Source organism: Lipotes vexillifer, unplaced genomic scaffold, assembly GCF_000442215.2.
Source record: "Lipotes vexillifer unplaced genomic scaffold, Lipotes_vexillifer_v1.1 scaffold224, whole genome shotgun sequence".
Taxonomy (NCBI): Eukaryota; Metazoa; Chordata; class Mammalia; order Artiodactyla; family Lipotidae; genus Lipotes; species Lipotes vexillifer.
Window position 1 is genome coordinate 178,168 of NW_006775984.1, and position 16,197 is coordinate 194,364.

The following is a 16,197-nucleotide window of genomic DNA, read 5'->3' on the forward strand; positions in this document are numbered from 1 at the left end:
CCCGTGAGCCATGGCCGTTGAGCCTGCTCGTCCGGAGCCTGTGCTCCACAATGGGAGAGGCCACAACAGTAGTTGAAACACTGGTGTTCTCCTGCCTTTGGACTGACCCACCATTGGCAATCCTGGTTCTCCAGCCTTTGGACGTGGACTACAAGTAACACATCAGGTTCTCCAGGTCCTCAGGCCTTTGGATTGGGTCTGGAACTACAACATCAGCTTGCCTGGGTCTCCAGTTTGCAGATGGCAGATTATGGGAGTTCTCAACATCCATCATCATGTGAGCCAATTTCCTAAAATAAATTACCTATACTATCTCTCTATCATCTATCTACTAACCAATCTATCTATATCTGTATCTTGGAGCTCCAGTGGTGCAATTGGTTAGCGTATGGTACTTATATATCTGTATCTATCTACGTGCTATTGATTCTGTTTCTCTGGACAACCCCGACTAATACTGATTTTGGTACTAAGAGTAACTCTAGAAGAATTTTTCTTTTCAATAGACTTTATTTTTTACAGCGGTTTTAGGTTCATATCAAAATTGAGTGGGAGGTACAGAGATTTCACATATAAGCCCTGCCCCCAGGCATGCATAGGTTCTCCCATTATCAACATACCCCACCAGAGTGGTACATTTGTTACAACTGATAAACCAACATTGACATATCATTATCATTAGCACCCTAAGTCTACAGTTTACTTTAGGTTCATTCTTGGTGTTTTGTGTTCTATGGGTTCAGACAAATTCGTAATGACATGTGTAACTATAATAGTATCATACAGAGTAGTTTCACTGCTCTAAGTAACCTCTGTGCTCTACCTATTCATTCCTCCATCTCCCTGGCAACCACTGATCATTTTGGTCTCCCCATAGATCTGCCTTTTCTAGAAAGTTCTGTAGTTGTCCTTACAGTATGATGCCTTTTCAGTTGGCTTTTTTTGCTTAGTAATATGCATATGTTTTCTCCATGTCATTTCACGGCTTGACAGTTCATTTTTTAGCACTGAATAATATCTAACTTTCTGCATGTACTATAGTTTATTTATTCATTCATCTAAAAAAAAGGACATCTTGGATGCTACTAAGTTTTGGATTATGAATAAAGCTGCTATAAACATCCATGTGCAAGTTTTTGTTGGACAGATGTTTTCAACTCCCCTTGGTAAATACCAGGGAGCTTGATTGCTGGATCATATGGTAAGAGTATGTTTAATTTTGTAAGAAACCACCATATTGTCTTGCAAAGTGGATATACTACTTTTCATTCCTGCTAGCAATGAGTTAGGATGTCTGTTGTTCCACATCGTAACTGGCATTTGGTGTTGTCAGTGTTCTGGATTTTGGTCATGCTAGCAATTAGGATGTCTGTTGTTCCACATCGTAACTGGCATTTGGTGTTGTCAGTGTTCTGGATTTTGGTCATTCTAATAGGTGTGTAGTGGTATCTCACTGTTGTTTTAATTCAAATTTTCCTGATGACATATGATGTGCAACATCCTTTTTCGTATACTCATTTGCCATCTGCATATCTTCTTTGGTGAGGTCTCTGTTAAGGTATTTGGCACACTTTTAATTGGGTTGTTTTCCTTTTTACTGTTGAGTTTTATAAGTTCCTTGTATATTTTGGGTAACAGTTTTTTTATCAGATATGTCTTTTGTAAATGTATTCTCCTAGTCTGTGGCTTTTCTTTTTATGTGAATTTTCTTTTTTAGTCTGTTCATGCGATAGATTACATTATTTGATTTTTGAATGTTTGAAGCAGGCTTGCATACCTGGAATAAATTCCACTTGGTCATGGTGTATAATTTTTATACCTTGTTGGATTTGATTTGCTAATATTTGATTGAGGATTTCTGCATCTATATTCATGAGAGATATTGGTCTGTAGCTTTCTTTTCCTGTTCTATCTTGTCTGGTTTTCATATTAGGGTAATGCTAGCCACATAGATTGAGTTAGGAAGAATTACCCCTGCTTCTATCATCTGAAAGTGATTATAGAATATTGGTAAAATTTCTTCCTTAAATGTTTGGTAGAATTCACTAGTGAACCTAACTGGGACTGGTGTTTTCCAGTTTTGAAGGTTATTAATCATTGAATTCAATTTCTTTAATAAACACAAGTCCTATTATATTATCTATTTCTTCTTTGAGAGTTTGGAAAATGGCTTCTTTCAAGAAATTGATCCATTTAATCTAGGTTATCAGAGTTGTGGGGCATAGAGTTGTTCATAGCATTCCCTTATTATCCCTTTAATGTCTATGATACAGTCCCCTTTTTCATTTTTAACAGTGGTAATTTGCATCCTTTCTTTTTTTATTGGCCTGGCTAGGAGCTTCTCAATTTTATTAGTCTTTTCAAAGAAACAGATTTTGGTTTTTTAAATTTTCTCTACTGGTTTCCTGTTTTCAATTTCATTGATTTCTGTTCTAATTCTTATTATTTCTTTTCTTCCTCTTACTTTGGATTTAATTTCTCTTCTTTTCTCTAGTTTTCCAAAGCGGAATGTTAGATTACTGATTTTATATCTTTCTTTTTTTTCCTAATATATACATTCAATGTTATAAAATTTCCCTTCTAAGCATTGTTTTTACTGCATCACACAGGTTTTGATAAGTTGAGTTTTTATTTCCATTTAGTTCAAAAAAGTTTTTAATTTCTTCTGAGATTTTGTCTTTGATCCATGTGTTATTTTGAACTGAGTTGTTTAATATCCAAGTACTTTGGAATTTTCCAGCTATCTTTCTGTTATTGATTTCTAGTTTAATTCAATGTGGTGAGAGTAGAGAGTGTATGTTTCCTATTCTTTTAAATTTGTTAAGGTGTATCTTATGGCCCATAATGTGGTCTAGCTTAGTGAATGCCCAGGTGAACTTAAGAAGAATGTGTAATATGCTGTTGTTGGATGAATTTTTCTATAGATGTCAATTATATTCAATTGATTGATGCTGCTGTTGAGTTCAGCCATGTCCTTACTGATTTTTCTCCCTGCTAGATTTGTCCACTTCTGATGGACAATTGCTGAAGTGTCCAACTATAACAGCAGATTCATCTATTTCTCCTTGGCACATACATATTAAGGACTGCTATGTCTTCTTGAAGAATTGACACCTTTATCATTATGTAATGTTCCAATTTATCCCTGATAAATTTCCTTGCTTTGAAGTCCACTCTGTCTAAAATTAATATAGCTACTCCAACTTTTGATTAGTATTAACATGGTTTATTTTCCTCCATTCATTTACTTTTAATATGTGTGTCTTTATATTTAAAGTGGGTTTCTTATAGGCAACATATAGTTGAGTCTCACTTTTTGATCCACTCTGACAATCTCTGTCTTTTAATTGGTACATTTAGACCATTGGCATTCAAAGTGATTACTGATATAGTTGGATTAATATCCAACATATTTGTAAATGTTTTATAATTTTTCCCTTGTTCTTTGTTCTTTTTTTTGTGGCTGCACTGCAGCATCTTACTTCCAGGGCCCTGGCAGTCCTAGCCACTGGACTGCCAGGGAATTCTCCTTTGCTCTTTTTAAAATACTGCTTCCATTTGCAGTGAGATGGATGGACCTAGAGATTGTCATACTGAGTCAGGTAAGTCAGGCAGAGAAAGACAAATATATATTGCTTATATGTGGACTCTAAAATAATGGTACAAATGAACCTATTCACAAAACAGAAATAGAGTCACAGGTACAGAAAACAAACTTATGGTTATCAAGTGGGTAAGGGAGGGGAGGGATAAATTGGAAGATTGGGATTGACATATACACACTACTATATGTAAAATAGATAAGAATTTACTGTATAGCACAGGGAACCCTACTCCATACTTTGTAAGGACCTATATGGGAATATAATCTAAAAAAGAATGGATATATGTATATATATATGTATAACTGAGAGCAGAAACTAACACAACATTGTAAATCAACTATACTCCAATAAAATAAATTAAAAAAAAAAAGTCAAACTCAAAGGAGAGAGTAAAATGGTGGTTGCTGGAGCCTGGGGAGAGGGGAAAATGGGGAGGTATTAGTTAAAGGGTACACATTTTCAGTTATACATGATGAATAAATTCTAGAGATTTACCATACAGCATGGTACCTACAGTTAACAATACTGTATTGTATACTTAAAAATTTGCTAAGAAGGCAGATCTTTTGTTAAGTATTCTTATCTCACATTATATATAGATAATAATAATAAACAGAATGGGAAGAAACTTCTGGAGATGATGAATATGTTTATGGCTTAGACTGTGGTGATGGTTTCATAGGTGTATATTTATCTCCAAACTCATCCAGTTGTATACATTAAATACATACAGCTTTTTATTTGTCACTTATACCTGAATGAGGTGGTTTAAAAAAAAGAAAATAATAAAATAAAATACTCTTTCTCTGCTTTTTGTAGTTTTAACTGAGCACTTTATGTGATTCTATTTTCTCTACTTTCTTATCATATCAGCTCCTTCTTTTTTCACTTTTTTTAGTGGTTACCCTAGTTTGCAATATTTATTTATAGCTAATCCAAGTCCATTTTCAGATAAAACTGTACCACTTTATGTGTAGTGCCTTATAATAACAAAATAACCCTAATTCTTCCCTCCTCTCCCTGCTTTATTGCTGTCATTCACTTCACCTCTATATAAACATACATAAGCTTATATGTACATAAGATAAGCACATAAGCATGCATAATTGAATACACTGTTGCTATTGTTATTTTGAAAAAGCCATTATCTCTTAGATTAATTCAGAATAAGAAAATTAAATATTTTTATTTTATCTGCACTTATTCCTTCACTGAGCTCTTTTATTTACATGTAAGTCTGAGTTTCTGACCTATATCATTTTTTCTTCTCTCTAGATCAGTTCTTTTTTTTTTTTTTTTTGTGGTACGCGGGCCTCTCACTGCTGTGGCCTCTCCCTTTGAGAAGCACAGGCTCCGGACGCGCAGGCTCAGCGGCCATGGCTAATGGGCCCAGCCGCTCCGCGGCACGTGGGATCCTCCCGGACCAGGGCACGAACCCGTGTCCCCTGCATCAGCAGGCGGACTCTCAACCACTGCGCCACCAGGAAAGCCCTAGATCAGTTCTTTTAACATTTCTTACAAGGCAGGTCTACCAGCAACAGTTCCCTCAAATTTTGTTTGAGAAAGTTTTTATTTCTCCTTCACTTTTGAAGGATAATTTTGCAGGATACAGAATTCTGGGTTGGTGGTTTCATTCTCTCAGTACTTTAAATATTTCACTCCACTTTCTTTTTGCTTGCATGATTTCTGAGAGGTCAGATGTAATTCTTATCTTTGTTCCTCTGTAGGTAAGGTGTTTTTCCCTCTGGCTTCTCTCAAGACTTTTTTTTAAGCTTTAATTTTCTGTAGTTTGAAAATGATATGCTTATGTATAGTTTTTTTTTTTGTCATTTATCTGCTTGGTTTCCTCTGAGTTTCCTGAGTCTGTGGTTTGGTGTCTGACATTAGTTTGGGAAAATGATCAACCATTACTTTTTGAAATATTTCTTTTGTTCCTTTCTCTCTTCTACTATTCTCATTACATGTATGTTACAGCTTTGTAGATATCACTCAGTCCTTGGATATCCTGTTCTGTTTTTTTAAGTCTTTGTTCTCTTTGCTTTTCAGTTTTTGAGGCTTCTCTTGAGATATCCTCAAACCCAGAGATTTTTATTTTCCTCAGCTATATCCAGTCTACAAATAAGCCCATCAAAGGCAGTCTTCATTTCTGTTAGAGTTTTTGATCTCTAGCACATCTTTTTGTTTCTTGGAATTTCCATCTCTTGGCTTATATTACCCATTTTTTCCTGGCATACTGTCAACTTTATCCATTAGAATCCTTAGCATAATAATCATAGTTTTAAATTCCTGGTCTGATAATTCCAACATCTCTGCCATGTTTCAGTCTGATTCTGACGATTTCTCTCACTCTTCACATTGTGTTTTTTGTGTTTAGAATGCTTCATAATTTTCTTTTGATATCCAGAGATGATATACTAGGAAACTGTACTGTAAATAGGCCTTTAGAAATGTGGTGGTAAGGTGTCTAGTAGGGGAAGCATTCTATAGTCCCATAATTAGGTCTCCATCTTTTGGCGAGCCTGTGTCTCCGTACATGAACCTTACATGTGCTTCCCAGTACCCCAGCCAGTAGGTGGAAAAGGATGGTAGAGTGGGCTACGGACAGTAGAGGGAAGACAACCAAACTGCACACCATATCTAAGCCCAAAGTTTGCCAGTGTCCAACTTAATAAGTTTTTAGTTGAGGTATATGAGTTAATGGTGTGCTATTTATAGGGAAGAGGATATATTACTATCTTTTCTCCCTTCACTCAGCTTCAATCCATAAGGGAAGAAACATGAAAATTGACTTCTTGTCCTTTGGCTCTCCCCAACTTCTATTTTTCAATCTCTTTCTACAGAAGAAGAGATGCATTTCTTTTTTTTTTTTAAACATCTTTATTGGAGTATAATTGCTTTACAGTGTTGTGTTAGTTTCTGCTGTATAGCAAAGTGAATCAGCTATATGTATACATAGATCCCCATATCCCCTCCCTCTTGCGTCTCCCTTCCACCCTCCCTATCCCACCCCTCTAGGAGGTCACAAAGCACAGAGCTGATCTCCCTGTACTTGAGGACACAGGGAGGGGGAAGGGTAAGCTGGGATGAAGTGAGAGAGTAGCACTGACATATACACACTACCAAATGTAAAACAGAGAGCTAGTGGGAAGCAGCTGCATGGCAGAGAGATGCATTTCTGATTGGTCAGAACCGCACTGCCTGGAGCAGCGTGACTTTCACTTTGTGTACCTATGTTGTAAGAATATGGAGACTGGCCCCATATGGCTGGTTGTTGTGTGGGCATCTAGATTAAGAGGAAAGGATGTAGGGAATTCTGTGGTGGTCCAGTGGTTAGGACTCCAAGATTCACTGCCGAGGGCCTGGGTTCAGTCTCTTGTCAGGGAACTAAGATCCCACAAGTCACAAGGCACAGCCAAAAATAAATAAATAAATTAAAAAAAAAAAAAAGGAGAGGATGTAGGAAGGAAGAAGCTCTACCTTGTTGCTTAAGCAGCATATTCTCCAATCCCACTTCTTCTCAGACAAAGAAATTCTGCATTGGAGAATCAGATATTGGTATCACAATTAATTAACAAGATCCTTTTCCACTTCCTTTGGTGTACCTCACTCCCATGACTTAGAATCCTGGGAGGGGAAGGAGATTAGGAAGCTCACCTTGCATTGTTAGCAGTTTTAATTGAGCTAGATAAAGGAAGAAAAAAATTAGCGTTTTAGGTCAAGGGCAACCAATTCAGATTTGGGTATGTTAAATTTCACTTTGACTTTTGAGACAAATGTCATATAATGTCAATAACATAAATTTGAATTCAGAAAGATCTGAGCTTTATTATTCACTTTTCCAAATATAATTTGTATGACTTTGGGCCTCATTAGTAAAATGAGGATAGTAATGATTTCTTCACATAATTGTTCAGTATTAAGAGAATAAAAGTATTAATGGCCTAGCATGATTATTGGTACAAAAAACCAGACAGCCAATGGTAGTCTTTTCCTAATCCTAAACTACCTTGGAGATATTAAAAATTTGAGCTTAGAGCTTACTTAAGATATTAGACCGAAATATATTGATTTTTGAATAATCAATAATAATGGTAACTAAGGCAATAGGAAAAGAAGTCATGGAAGTAGGATATATAAAGTTAAGGGGAAAAAAAAGGTCAATGACTGAAACCATTGACATGACAAAATACACAGGTAAGTAGAAATAGAAGTCCTAGGAAAACAATCATGTAGAATTGTTATGAGAATAACAATATATCTTGATGGGAGGAAGGCAATGTTATGCATTTGTAAAAGCATGAATATTGGGACCAATAAGCATGGATTTGAATCTTTGTTCTGCAACATGCAGTTGGTACTCTGGAAAAATTATTTAAGCTTTCTATTTCTTGATATCTGGCTCCTTCATGAGATGACCTTAACCACTTCAGCGGTATAACAATCAACGTGACAAAAACACTTAGAGAAAGGTTTGGCTATGGTTCACAGCAAACAGGGGTTAGCATTATCATGGAAGTGAAGAAGACGATTACATAATGTGTGCGTAGCTCAATACCAGATACTTCAAAAGATACAACAAAAATCACGAGTTGTTTTTACCTAAAAAGGAGGAGCTTTCCTTCAGTAGAAACTGTGGATTCCGTGGATACATACTGCTTTAGATTGAGGGAAGGGAAATTTACTTTACTTACTTTGAGAAAAGAAGGTCTAGAAAGGACAAAATATTTTAGAAAAGAGACTGAGAATCTTATATCAGGACAAGGCTCACATCCTCAGGCCAAGACGCAGTATCCAGATCTATTCATTAAATCGGGGGGTTTGGGGCTATCTTTTCCTGGCTTATCTCTTTCTGTAGGTGATTTCATCTTGCTGCTATCTTCCAATGCCATTACATACTCGTAACACTAACATATGTATCTCCAGCTCCACATTTCTTCTAAGCTCCAGAATCATCTACAAGTGTCTACTCAACCTGACAATTTGAATGTCTCAGTGATAACCTCAATCGCCACACGTCACGATCTTTCTCCACGTTCCCTTCAAAGGTTCGTTTATTCCAGTGAGTGGTTCTGCCATCTATCCATTCAGTTACAGAAACTAGAATCCTGAGAGTTATTCTACATATTTCCTGTTCATCCACCTTCATATATAGCCAATCTTTTACTAGGTGCTGTCAAATTTACCAATTTCTCATCTCCACCCAGTCCCAGACATCATCACCTGGACTCTAGAGAAATCATTTGTTGGTACTGCCTGAATCTGTTCTTACCTCCTCACCCTGCCCCCAGCATCCTACGTGTCCTTGACAAAGCATCAGCGTATGAACATACCTCTGCTCTCCCACTTTTCTAACATTTTTTTATGGTTTTACATGGCTTTCAGGATAAAGATCAAAACTTATAACATGTCCTACCAGAGGTCTTAAATGATATGGTTCCTGCTTTCTCTATAACTTTACTATCATACCCTGCTATGCATAGCACTTGACATAAAATAGATGTGAAACAAATGTACTAAATAAATAAAGAAGTCAATATCCACAGTAAGGTTCATTTTATTTTCATATATAAGGGAGGGGAGAAATAAGCCATAACACCCTGGAAAGAGTCGCTGAGGAAAAGAGGAAATAAATTTTCTACTTTCTCTCACCAAATCACTTCCTTCCACGTAGAAAACTGCTGCTGCTGAGGGTAGCACGGTCACCTTGATCAGACCTCTGCCTAATTCCTGAACTCATCCTAAAACTGTTGGATGAAATCTGTTTTAAAGGCTCTGCTGTTTCTTTGTCTTCTGATACTTGAAAACCAGAATTCACTTTTCTGTAGAGATTCTGACTTGGAGAAAATACAAAAAATGTTGTTCGGAGAGACTGAATATAATAAAAAGGAGTTACACTACAAGGCCTGGAGGAAAGGTGACAGCAAAGGGACATTCTGAGACACTAGAGAAATGATGACCTTTGGGAACAGTGATGGCTGACATCCTATCCTGATGCTAAACATAGTCTCCTTTGTTACTTCTCCCTTCCTCTTCATCACCTCTTCAGTCTCAGTCTTCAGTAAAGCTCTTTTTCACCATTAAAAATCAGAGCAGGGCTTGTTTTACCTCTGTCTAGAATAAAGACAGGAGGGCCAAGATCATGGTTTGGAGCAAAGTAAGATCTGAGAGAACAAGAGGAGCTTGTGTGATATACTCGGAGGTGATGGAGGTAAAACCCGAAGTTGCAGATTGATGGGTGATGATCAGATTATAAAATACACAGTATCCCCAACACCCAAATCCAAAGAAAAATTAGAGAAAAGATATCTTTTGAAATTAAATGTGGTTTTGAAGCTACTCTATTTGGAAATTAAAGCTAAAAGTGAGTCTTGAATTTCACCCCTCTGCTAAAATGATTTTTGCTGAATTTGCAGAAGGACCTAAAAAGGAAGATGGTTATACAATACTTTTTGACAACATATATAAGTCATAGAGCATGGAACTATGTCTCAAGGTTGTAATACCAAATACGGAAAACAAAAACAAGTGCTACTCATTCTTAAGTGCTGTCATGGTACACAGGGCAGTCAGCCTGCTGACTTGATGCCTCTGCTCTCTCTGTTCTCTTGGGAATCTGTTTTAGGATTCTTATAGGGACTCACTCTAGAGCCGAAGTTCTAGCACAGAGTTTCAGAAGCAACTGTGTTCTAGCCTGGCAGCTTTGATCCGTGCAGTGATTTTTTCCAGCCATCCTAAGCTCATGGCATTTTTCAGGATGCCCCACTGAGATGATGACTGATGGTCAGTCACTTTGGTAACCGAGACTGGGTCCCCTGTACACCAGGTTACCACCATTAACATTTTTCAACCCCCCATGGGTGGATTACTGATGCTTTTCGTGATCTTCCTTGACCTTTCCTTAAGCTTTACAATCCATGGTGATGAATTTATAGAGTGATTGTGACTGTGCATAAATCGTGTAACAGAAATAAATGGGCATTAGATGTTGACAAAGCAGAGAGAAAAATATTGTTCTTGACACCTTTTGTTAGTAAACGCATGATTTGTTATAACTCTTCTTTAGTGACTTATCTATAAATCTTCTTTTTTCATTTAATAAAATGCCCCCCACAGCTCCTCCGGGGCTGACACCACGTTTTTGTAATACATTATTAAAGCCATGTCAAGCTCAAGGTGCAATGTGCTTGGGGGCTCAGAGTAGTATGCTTTACCTTCCAGCTCTGAAAAATACTCAGTTCCAAGGATGTATGAGCTCCCTTCTGCATTGTTCTTTACAACTTAACCATGGCTACCTAAAGCTTTGTCGGTGGATATGTTTCTTTCACAAAGTTTTCTCATAGGTGTTCCATGAAGTTTGGGGAAAATTATTTTAAAAAAAGGATTGTAGGACTTGAGAAAATGAGAGTTGTTCTTCTCAAAATTAAGTTCAGAAGAATCATTTACACAAGGGTCCTGGATCTTAAAAAAGGTCAAATGTTACTATAATTCTGTAACTCTTTTGCTGACTGGCTTTAAGGAGCCATATTCTTTTTCATTTTCTTGTTTATGCTCCAAAAAAGGTATGTTATTCTCATGTTTTCCATCTTTCTTTCTTTCTTTTCAGGCCAAGGCAAGAAAGTTGGTCGACAGAAATAATCTCCAGCGAATCTGTCTGCTGTATGTGGACTCTCCTGGCTACAGTCAAGAAAGAGCTGTTGTCAGCCACCCTCCTTCAGGTTTATGGCCTAATTAACTCTGTGCCTGCTTCCTGTGGTCCATGACCGCTCCCAGGTCTTCTAGGATGAAGTTCACAACCAATTCACCAAAGTCAGCATGTATCTAAGTATGACAGGCCCAAGCTTAGGACTTTACCATACATGGCAGTGGGTCAAGGTGCCAATACTTTTTTGGTTAGGATTTATCATGATGTGATTTCTTTTGTGTTATGATTTCCACTCATCTTGTATGAGACTCATAAGCTATGTTAGGTCATGTTAAGTAGTTCAAAATGGAGTCACAGTGGCCAAGGTGAACTTCCACATTAGTTGTTTTGGAAGGTCTGCTGCAGAACTGTGAGGGTCTTAGAGTGACAAATGAAGAATATTACGTTACACAAGTGGTTTGATGGCTCACGTGCATCACTGGAACAGAAGGTACAACTGATGGAGTCAAGACTCGCCCCCCTGGGGTAACTGCTGCTTCTTAAAAAGAGACCACGAAGCTGAGTGACTTGAATGATCTCTGGAGGACCTGAATCCACGCTGCTGAGAGCTGCTGCAGAAAGATGCTGCCACAGGTCCCATTAGAGCAGAAGGGGACTTCCTCTCACACTTGTTGCCAGACCCATTGCTGGCCAGAGGCTGCTGGTACTGAGATGCCTGCTCCCCAGACTTGCCCTGGGGTTGGTTCCTCACCTGCTCTTCCCTATCTTTACTAACCGGTGTTGTGTGCTGATTGTATGCCATAAACCAAGTGATTCATGAATTGCTTATTGGCTACTGTTCCGTATATCTCCAATCCCTGCCCTTACTGCTGGGCCCTGCGGCAAACAAGATCCCCAAAGGTTTCTTATATGCAGCTATTTTGGAACATTGAACAAGACCTGGAGAGATGCATGGAGTTTTGGCGTTTGAAGATGTGGAGAAATACCAGTGCAAAAAAGGGTGGCAGCAACCATTTGCATTGGATTTTAAAATAGAGATTCAGTCAACTTGGCCTGTGTTGTGTTAAGATATCAGTTGAAAAGAGAGTTTGAAGCTGGGTAAGATTAATCTGAAGGTCCTAGTAATAACTGTGGTTTTTATTTATAAGTAGAAGATACTCTGTATGTTTTTACATCGGCAGGTGACTTAACTGGAATTGTTCCTCAGGAAGATAAATTTAATGGTAATGAGAGGGATGAATCAGGGAGAAAATAGATTGGAAGGAGGGCTATTAGCTACGAGATTTTAAAAGGTCAGGCAAGTGGTCAAAAGGACCTGATCCTGGGAAATAAGGGGTTTTTTATTAGATAGAAGGAGACAGAAACTCGAGACCTTCTAGTAAACTGGGTAGAATGATTCCAGGTAAGTTCCAAAAATGCCATGCAGAAAATAATGAAGGAAATCAAACAGTTCTGTCATGCCATGTAAACATGTCACTCCTCTCAAAGCCTGTTATCCTATTATTACATGACAGTCTCCTCTGGGTTATTTTTCCATCACAAGAAGTTACAGGAGCTGGTAAGCCTGTGACTAATTTAAAATGTAATTGTTGTCCTGTCTTCCTCAGACATAGTTTGTGTCTCATTTCCTTTAAGTAAACAGTATAAAGAATTACAGTCAAGTTCAATATTAGGAGCCTGATTCTTAGAAATCGAAATGGGCTTAAGAAAGATCCCTAGCTGTAAGCCCAAAGCGATCTTCAAATTCCCATACCCCATCGATGGTGTGTGTCATGCTGTCGTGGGTGAGACCTTGTCCCCGGTTCTGTGCTTCCAGATTGAGTGAGGTTTTCTGGTACTGATACCAGTTAAGGACACAAAGTAAACATGTGCCACTGAAAGGGACTGCTGGGTTAATAGGTCATGGAAAATTCATTTGGAGGAGAGATTTCATAAATCATAGAATGTTAGCCCTGTGAGGGATTATAGAGATCACCTAGTTAAATAAAAGAGTTTCAGAGCCAGGTCAAACTGGCAATGAATTCTCAGATCCCCATATAGGTACCAGACGTATGGCTTTTATTTTACTAGTAACCATTTCTCTGAAACAGTTTCTCCATCTTACAGATGGAGACATAACCAATCACAGAGTCACTGCAAGGATTAAACAAGTTAAAAAATGGACAGCACTCAGCCCAGTACATGGCAAACACTTAGCCCGTAACGGCTGTTACTAGCAATAAAACCCAGACCACGACTTGGGTCTCCTGAATGCAGACTGGGGCTCCCACCCAGAGCTATATCATCCTCTTGTATATTCCCACTTGAAATCAACTATTCCAGAAAACTTCCTCCAATTATATTAACAACACCTTCCATATCAGATTGCTTCCATCATTACTAAGAAGCTATTAAAGTCAACTCTACCTAATCAATCGTTTAAAAAATAAATTGAGTATCTGAAAAGAACATGCATTTTATGATAAGGAACATGCCATCATTAAAAACTTAATTATTACCTATTGCCCTGCAAAATATTGATCAACATTATTATTTTTAACCAGAAATAAGAGGCACCGTTCTGGAATGAGGGCTTTGGGATTGGATGTGTGAGTAAAAATCAGCCCCTTGGATGAGGGTTATGAGTCACTGCTGTCAGGATTCAGCTGCAGTTTGGAAGGACATACTCTGGTTATTTGGAATAGGCCTTCAGAAGCAAGCAGTATAGTCCAATATTTAAAATTATTATCTGATTAAACGAAAGTTATCAGCAACACTTGGTAGAGAAAATACAACGACAAAGCAAAATAAGAAGTAGATGGGAAGAGAAGGAAAGGACATCATATCAGCAGAGCCGCCCACTCTGGCCAGACTCTTGGTATAAATCATTGCCTCTCATTCTCAGGACAGCTCTAAAGGGTGAGTGTACTTATTTTTATTCACATTTTATTGAGAAGGAAACTAAGGCTCAGAGGTGAACTTGCTAGTCTCACAGATGATATGTGATAGGTCAGGATTTGAACTCAGATTTTATTTCACTCAAAAACTTTCATTCTTTGTTTCTTTTATAAATCTTTTTGCTATAACATAAAACACAATTACAGAAAACCACACATAACAAATTCATAGCTGAGTGAATTTTTAGAAGGGGAACAATTTTGTAACCACCATCCAGGTCAAAAAATAGAAGCTTGCCCCTTGCTCCAGACGCCACGCTCCCTCTCTCCAAAAGCAAGCACTACCCCAACTTTCACAGTAATCACTTCTGTGCATTTATTTATGATTTTATTAGCCAAATGCACATCCCTCTGGCATAGTTCAGGTGTTCATACATTTTTAAGCTTAGTAGGTCTGTGACACCTCATTTAATATAGAAATCCCTTTTGTTTTCCTTGTTTTACCTGCTAAAAACCCAGGCCATTTTACCGGTAGCATTTCCAGCTGTCTGGATTCTGGAGGTTGAAAACTCATGGTGCAATTCAAACTACTGCTTTGTCCTTTATTCCTTGTTAATTGACCTCTGGATCCAGAGTTCTGATGAGACTCAGGTTTGATCCCTTGGGCAAAATCTTAGGGAAGGGTGAGTTTTTTCACCAGGGGGCAGGCACATAAATCTGAGTTTTGTTTTGTTTTATTTTAGCATCTATTGAGGCTCAATACCTCATCATGAATCCTCTGGAGGTTGCAAATAGTGATAATTTGTCATTTACATTTCACTTATTCACTGGAATAATTTTAAAAGAAGCTTACCTAGTATTTGGCTCCTTTTCATATAGAAAAAGAAGAATAAATGCTGACTCTTTCCTTTCATTTACCCACTTTTTAAATATATGTGGTGTGCTCCACTCCATTCTAATTTTCATCCTTATTGAAGCTCAAATATCTCAGCCTTTGACCTTAGTTCTTTTGATATGGCATTAGACGTTTTTGATAACTTCCTAGCTATTTGATATGACACAATGTTCCAAACTCTTCTTGCGTATTTCTTTCTAAATACCTAGACAGCCATTTCTACAAGAAGCTTCATTTATTTGAATAAGAAATGGTATTTCAAGATCAGAATCTGGGCATAGAGATGATAATTGCTACTGGGTTGATAATTGTTTCTATCTTTTTAGATAGGATATGGTTAAAATATCTTGTGGTTTAATAGAGGTATTTCTAATTCAAACTTAAAGAGTTTTACTTAATTTCTTTGATATCACATTTGTATTTCTTTTTTTCCACACTGAGAGTCCTACTTTTCCAGGGCATAAGGGATGACAGAATTAAAATGTGCCATAAATATTCATTTGTTTTTTCCCATATACAGTAGCCCCACTCCCCGTTCTTACTTAGCAACTTCATTTTACAATTTTTCTCTTTCCTTATTAAGTTGAGAACTCTCACCTTCTCACTTAAAGGTAGCACTTTATGGCTTCTCTTTGACACATCTAAATTGCCAGAACCACTGTTCTTGCCCTTATGGCCATTATTAAGTAAAATAAGGCTCACTTGGACACTGTAACACACTGCAGTACTGAGACAGTCAGTCTGATAATCAAGAGGGCTACTGACTAACAGGCAGGGTACACTGGACAAAGAGATGATTCATGCCCCAGGGTACAGAGCAGGACAACACAAGATTTCATCAGCTACTAGCAGCAGTGCTTGATGTAAAATTTATGAATTGTTTAGTTCTGGAACTTTTCATTTAATGTTTTTGGACCATAGTTGACCACAAGTAACTGAAACTGCAGAAAGCAAAACCGCAGATGAGGGCAGACTACTAAGGATTTTTTTCAACAACAACAAAATTCAGACAGCTTTCTCGAATTATCATTGTTTTTTCCCAGAACCTTCTATTATCAGTAGGTTGAATCTTCTTTGCCTATGTTCAATAGGTATCTATCTAGTCTCAGGTTCATCTCTTTTATTTTTAAAATTTTCTTCCTTTTTTTAAAAATAAATTTATTGTATTTATATTATTTA